Source organism: Musa acuminata, unplaced genomic scaffold (genome assembly GCF_036884655.1).
Source record: "Musa acuminata AAA Group cultivar baxijiao unplaced genomic scaffold, Cavendish_Baxijiao_AAA HiC_scaffold_1038, whole genome shotgun sequence".
Lineage (NCBI taxonomy): Eukaryota > Viridiplantae > Streptophyta > Magnoliopsida > Zingiberales > Musaceae > Musa > Musa acuminata.
Genome location: NW_027021252.1, coordinates 601,966 through 608,243, shown reverse-complemented (window position 1 = coordinate 608,243; position 6,278 = coordinate 601,966). Strand labels below are relative to the sequence as shown.

Sequence of the window (6,278 nt, the reverse complement as noted above, 5' to 3'; positions counted from 1 at the left end):
TTAGGAGCAATCAATTGGATTTACCTCCCCAAAAGTGCAAAAGGCTAATTTCTATCGTGTTTGCATTTTGATAAAGATAATGCAGTGCCAACCCCGCTTGTATCCTTTGACTAAACCCATAACAAGATATATTCCATTTATACACGTACCAATCTGACATCAACATAGATGAGATTGAACCATGTGATGAGGGCCCTTTAACCGATTTCTGATAACATAGTCCAAAGTTGGCAAATTTCTATCTTTGTTGACCTCGCAGGGATTGTAGTTCAATTGGTCAGAGCACCGCCCTGTCAAGGCGGAAGCTGCGGGTTCGAGCCCCGTCAGTCCCGAACTAGGATTAGGATCAGATCCGGAATTCTCTATTTTCCGTGAAAAAGGTGATAGGGAGCAAGATCTAATCCCCAGGACAGTGTGGATCCTTATTGAATTGGTTTTGAATTTCGCAAGTTATATGAAGACTAATACTAGATTTGACATTTATTCCACTAGTGCCGAGTGCTAAGGGAGAGACCATAACCATATATATAATTGATTCGTACCCAATCAGTGTAGAATAGATTCGTACTATCTGTAGTATTCCTATAGTTGTATATTAAAGGTAAGTTAAGAGAGACTCGTCCTGTAGAATAGTATTCCTATAGTTGTATATTACAGTGGTATTCCTATAGCATCCATCATTGATTACCCCCAAGCAACGGCATAAGCTTATTTCGTTAGTAACTAACTTGACTTCACACTCGCCCCTTACGACGTTTAGTTGCGCGAGATGTATCGTCGTCTAAAGTCTCTACGAAAGTGTAACGTTGAAAGAAAGGGTGCCCATGCCTCTGTCCTGCACAACGTCTGCAGAAGATCTGTCTTCATATTCTTTACCAGCTATACCTAACAGCTTACGTGAGCTTTGTAAGAGTAATCAGTGAGGTCACTCTCTTCACATAATGGACTAATATTCTTTCTTCTATAGTTTCACAGTTTGAGTGTTGTGAGTAAGCAGTGTTTTTTCAGAAATAACATTATAGGTGCACCATCCTCTATTCAACAAGCTCCGGAACAAGCAAGGGAACAAGCCTTAGTTCACCCCAAGAAGAAGCTATGCTGTCTTAGCTTCCTAGATTTGATATTATGCTAGAGAGATTCAATGAAACACGCTTTAGGCAAGAAGTTCAGTATATCGTAGCTACCCTACCATACAAGCAAGCTGTCAAGTCTCTACGAAAGAAAGTAATCTATAAAGAAAGTCAGCAATGCAGTGAAGAAGCAGCACTCGCAACGGAACGAACTTGACTGGAATCTTGAACTCAACTTGAGACTGGACCTCGACAGAAACGGAATGAACTCTTTCGGATCTTGCTTATAGTCCTGCTTCTATAGGATATACACTTTCTTCTTCCCCAACCTATCTCCACTCGGAAATATACCCCACCTATCGAACCTACTTGCTCCAGCAGTACAATCAGTTGAACAATTGCTCCAGCAGTACAATCAGTTGAACAAGGCTAAGCTGCGGGACACTCAGGCCATTCGACCCTATACTGGATTTTCTTCGCACAATAACTCTACTTAAACACTAACACCCGGCCCGACCTCTCTCAACTATACTTGTTCCTGCGCAGGTTTGAGTTGAGTGCTTTCCAACACTCCTATTCAATGATTTGCCAGAGCTCTTACTTAGTGGGCGGCTTGCAGGAGTTTTTTTAGCTGATGACTTCCCCTATTCAAATGATCGAGCGAGAGCGGTTCGGAGGGCTAGCTTAACGCGGTCAAGTCTCCAATCCGCTTTCATATAAAAAGAACCATCAAATATACAACACTTAAGGACCAGAAATCCATGTTCATATTTTATTCTTCCAACCCTCCAAAAGAGAGACGTTTCTAAGCATGCTTTTTCGAATTAGTTAACGAGAGTCTACTTCTTTTTCTCTACCGCTCCAAAGGAAATCAAAGAAATAAGGTTTCAAGAATCAAAGCTTTAGAAGAACGGAACTTGGGAAATGCCAAAGCAGATATCCCATTAACGTAACAAAAGGGCTTGGATCGAGGTCTACGTACCTGGGGGCACTTTCCAATCCAGAGAATTCTCTTTCCTTTAAGAAAATCCCTAAAATGAAAGAACGAGCTCGGCCCATAGAGGTCTGATCCAGCCAGGAATACAATAGGTTCGGATTTTCACGAATGAAGTCAGGTCAATCTAGCAAAAAGAGAACTGTCAACTTCGCGTCTTTCCATTATTTGAATATTAGGACTTTCTTACTCGGGCTACTATAGTGGGGATCAAGGTCCTCAGATGGCATACGAGAGAAGGAAATTGAGGAGGTTGAAAGCAATAAACACTACCATAGAATCAGTCCATCTCCTTTCTCTTTCTCTTCTGGTAAGGAAGCCTCATCAAGTGTTTTTTTCCCAGAGAGAAGCATTGCTGTATCTGAGAACTTTCCTTCTTACCTAACTCTTTCTGCACAAGAAGCACTCACTCGATTAGCCAGCCCGTGGAAAAGGGGAAGATAGACAGAGGCATATGGAGATAGAGAAATAGTAAGTCAGTAAATTGAGTTGCCTAAGGGAAGTGGTTCTTGATAGGAAACAAAAAGAGTCAGGGCCGGGCCGGGTTTCAAGCAAGCACCCGAAATAGAGGCTTCGAAGTCTGAAGTAAACCTCTCGGCAATGAGAAAGTTCTATCTCTCTTGCCTCATGATATACGGGGTATTATATCCCTGCACCAAGTACTGTAATTCATAAGCCTTACTATACTTGATCTTATTGACTTCCCAATCCTCCGAATCAAAACATAGTTAGTTAGTTTGTTTCATTGGGCCTTATATCTTATTATTGAATAAAGTTCCATACTGCCCCCCAATTGCTTATTCTTTCGTTCCCGCTTGCTGGTAAGATAAATAGATTGGAGAATTACATGAAAATGGATAAAGTCAGTCATACATAAGGTTTAACTAACAGCTCCTTCTTTTATGGAGGATATAGAATCGATTATATGATTTTCTCTTCTTCTCCAGGATTATCACTCTAAAGTATAGAACAGAATGCCTCTTCCTTGCTCTCTTCCTTCCCACTCTCATTGAAATCAGTAATAGTATTTCTTTATTTATCCCATTCCTGCAACGATATTTCTTTATTTATCCCATTCCTGCAACGAGACTCCATTTAGGATCTAAGATCGGGTCTCCAACCACACATCTGAAAGGGCACTATTGACAATGAAGAAAGAACGTTTACTCATTTCAAAGGACGGTTGGCACACAAGCACTTCCTTCATACCATTGATGATCAATCTCCCCCGTATGGAGCCACCGTAGCTTTTGATGGGCAACGGGCCCGGCTCCGCCCCACCATTCTGAAGGAAGCTCTGAAATCGAAACCTTCTCCGAACAGCCCTTTCTTCCTCTACCTTTCCTAGGGCCTAGCTAGAAGTCTCGGTCTAGGGCATCTGGTCCCACTATAGTTGGCTTAAGGCGGTAGCGCATAACGGCCTTAGTCGAAGATGAGTCCACTGCCAAACCTAGGGCAAACGAAGAAGACCCCAGGGGATGAACTACTTGCCTACCGATACCTGGGAGCCCAGCGGAGGGGTTTTGCTAGCATCAAAAGAAGACATAATAGGAACCGACTTCTCCTAATCATTTGGATAATGGAGTGAGTACGTTTCTCCTAAGAATTCATATAAAGTGGAGTATGTGGGCTTGCTTCCCTCAAGTGAGAATATCTCTTATTACCCTTGGCTTCCCTCAAGTGAGAATATATCTCTTTGTCCTTGCTTCCCTCAAGTTAGAGATAGAAATTGGAGTGCAAGGAATCCAGTGCTAAAGCCTGCCTTTAATAAGTGCTAACGGGAGTGCTATTCCATTCTCCCTTCCAGCCAGAAGAGTCATGCATTTCGAGTGCTTCCCGATACATGCTTTCCAGAATCGTCTTTGCTCCAGTCTAGTATTTAGATATCCCCTTCTTCTAGTCTTTCAAATGGACAGGCTATAAGCTATAGTGTCTTTCCTATTTGTTTGTTAAATGATTTAGCAAGCAAAGCAGTATAGGGAGCAAGCAAGCAAGCAAGTTTAATCAAACTCTATTGGAAGAAAGCAAGTTTCCATTGATGATCCACTTTAAGTGCTAGTCACTGGCTCCATATTCATTCTGCTTCCCCAATCTGGATACGAGTTTGGAAGCGCAGGAATGGAAATCGAACGGACACTGAGTCTTGCTAAGAGGAAAACATCAATAGAAATGGAACTTGAGCCACTAAGTCTGGTCTTGATCCTGATCCAACTCAATCTTCTAACCCATAACGAGCCTTTAAGCGCTGTATAGGCATATTGAATCCCGAGTGGAATCTCCTGTTGAGTCGCATGATACCCTGATCCATATCCCACTTCTATTCCCGCCCCACTTCTATTCCCGACCTGCTAACAGCTTACTGGAGATTTCATTCCTCACCTGATCCCGTAGCAGTTTCAAGATCCGAATCATAAGTGAGTTTTGAAGCAATGCTGGTTGTTTACGTTCTTCCTCCATATTTGTAAGGCTAGTAACAAGCTAGGGAAGCCGGGCGCTAAGAAAGTTTACCGGCAAAATCCAATCATGGAATTTCAGATTGTATATAGGCGGGAGGTAATTCTAAATAGAAAGTGGAAGGTATCTCAACGGAACAAGGCCTCGTGCGCCAGGCAATAAGTCAAGTACTATAAGAGTCTAGCGTTTGGCTGCCCTTCTGAGTGATTAAAGCTTCAAGTAAGCTGATGAAGCAGATCCAAAGTAATATGTCCGTTTTGAAGCAATGCTGTATTAGCGGTCCCGTAGTTGCTTATTCAGTTTCAAGGTGTGGGCGAAAGTCAGGGCAAAGTTCCGTGAATGAGTGGAATATATGATTGAATCAGAAGCCTCAGCAGGATGATAAGCGAGTAAAGACACACCATCCCTTTTTCATTCGTCAAATGGAATCTCTCTTTCTTTGCACCACTGATAGAATTCTTTAACAACACCCCTGCTTCCCTTTTCCTTCTTTTCTTTAACAACACCTGCTTCCCTTTTCCTTCTTTGTTGAATATAAGCACCCCGGAAAGTCAGTGTTAGGAGTGGAAAGTGTTTGCGAGGTTGAGTCGGCCTATGATTCCGGGAGGGTGTAGCTCAAAGTTGTATCATTCTGTTCTTGTTGAATCGTATATATGAGCTCTTTTCGAATGCGTAAGTATAAGGTAAGGGTGGCCAGTGTCATTGTAGACAGAATGCGACGCCTCTTTTATAATGCCCACGTTACTATGCGGTGGTTTGTTTGAAATAAAGCATCTATTTACTCCGTTTGTGTGTCTCTTTACTCAGTTGTGCTTGACTTTTCTCCTATTGAAAGTGTAGTTCTAGTTCCGGTCTATGTTTAGGGAGTGAGGGCGTTGCAAGGTTTCGTCTCGTCTCTTAGGGGTGCGCAGCGCCTATTCGTTCTTAAAGTGAGTCTCGGGGTGCCCAGCTTAGCGAGTGTAGTCTAGGTTTCGAGTAAGTGTTATCTTATATCCAGATACAGAATTGGAATTGAACTAACTTCACTGAATGGAGAGGTGAGGTAGACAAGGTAAGCTATGTCTTTACTCTAAATTAATAAGATAGCAAGTCGGTAGCAAGCGGATCTTAGAGTTCCAGTTCAGCAAAAGGAAAGGGAAGGGAGAATGTTGTAGACGAGAGAGGATCTTAAGCAGTGCCAGTTAAGACAATAGGAAAGGAAGAGTCTAAACTCAAAGGAATAGTAACGTTTGGAAGTGGGAAAGAAGGAAGCTCCTTATTAGCAAAAGGGTATTGTGAAGCCTAAGTCAATCTGGAATGTCCAATCCAACTCCACCTACTGAGCGGTAAGAGAACTGGAACTCGTATGAAAGATCATGCAACAGGTGCGCCGGGGTCAAGTAAGGGTTCAGGCTACGAAGCGAGAAGTCAAGGTTCGGAAAGGGGTGAGTTTCTATTCCTCCTGTGAGTCACTGTTGCGCTTACGAAGTTTATAGGCTTTCAGCACCTCTGATATAGGCGAGTTAGTTCAATTCATTATGTGAATTCCGTGATTTGACTTGCGCTAACGCTGGAATGGAAGAGAGTCTTTGAAAGGGAACAGGGCAACAAGCTTATTATGATTGTTTCGGGGTGCTAAAACTAGCAACTTGACTCCCTAACGAACTTAAAAGCAAGTAATTCCACTCCTGACTCTCTCTCTCTACTTTTTCGTCGATCGCTTTATGGAATTTTCTTTCCAATATTCGGTAAGTGTGTCCATGGGTACGGGGAGGAGAATA

General features: G+C 42.6%; 1 non-coding gene across 1 annotated transcript; it reads left to right on the top strand.

Annotated features, from left to right (window-relative positions):
• Window positions 1-258: 258 nt before the first annotated feature.
• On the top strand, window positions 259-332 carry TRNAD-GUC (transfer RNA aspartic acid (anticodon GUC)). The gene has a single exon. It is a non-coding gene; the product is annotated as a tRNA-Asp (tRNA).
• Window positions 333-6,278: the final 5,946 nt, after the last annotated feature.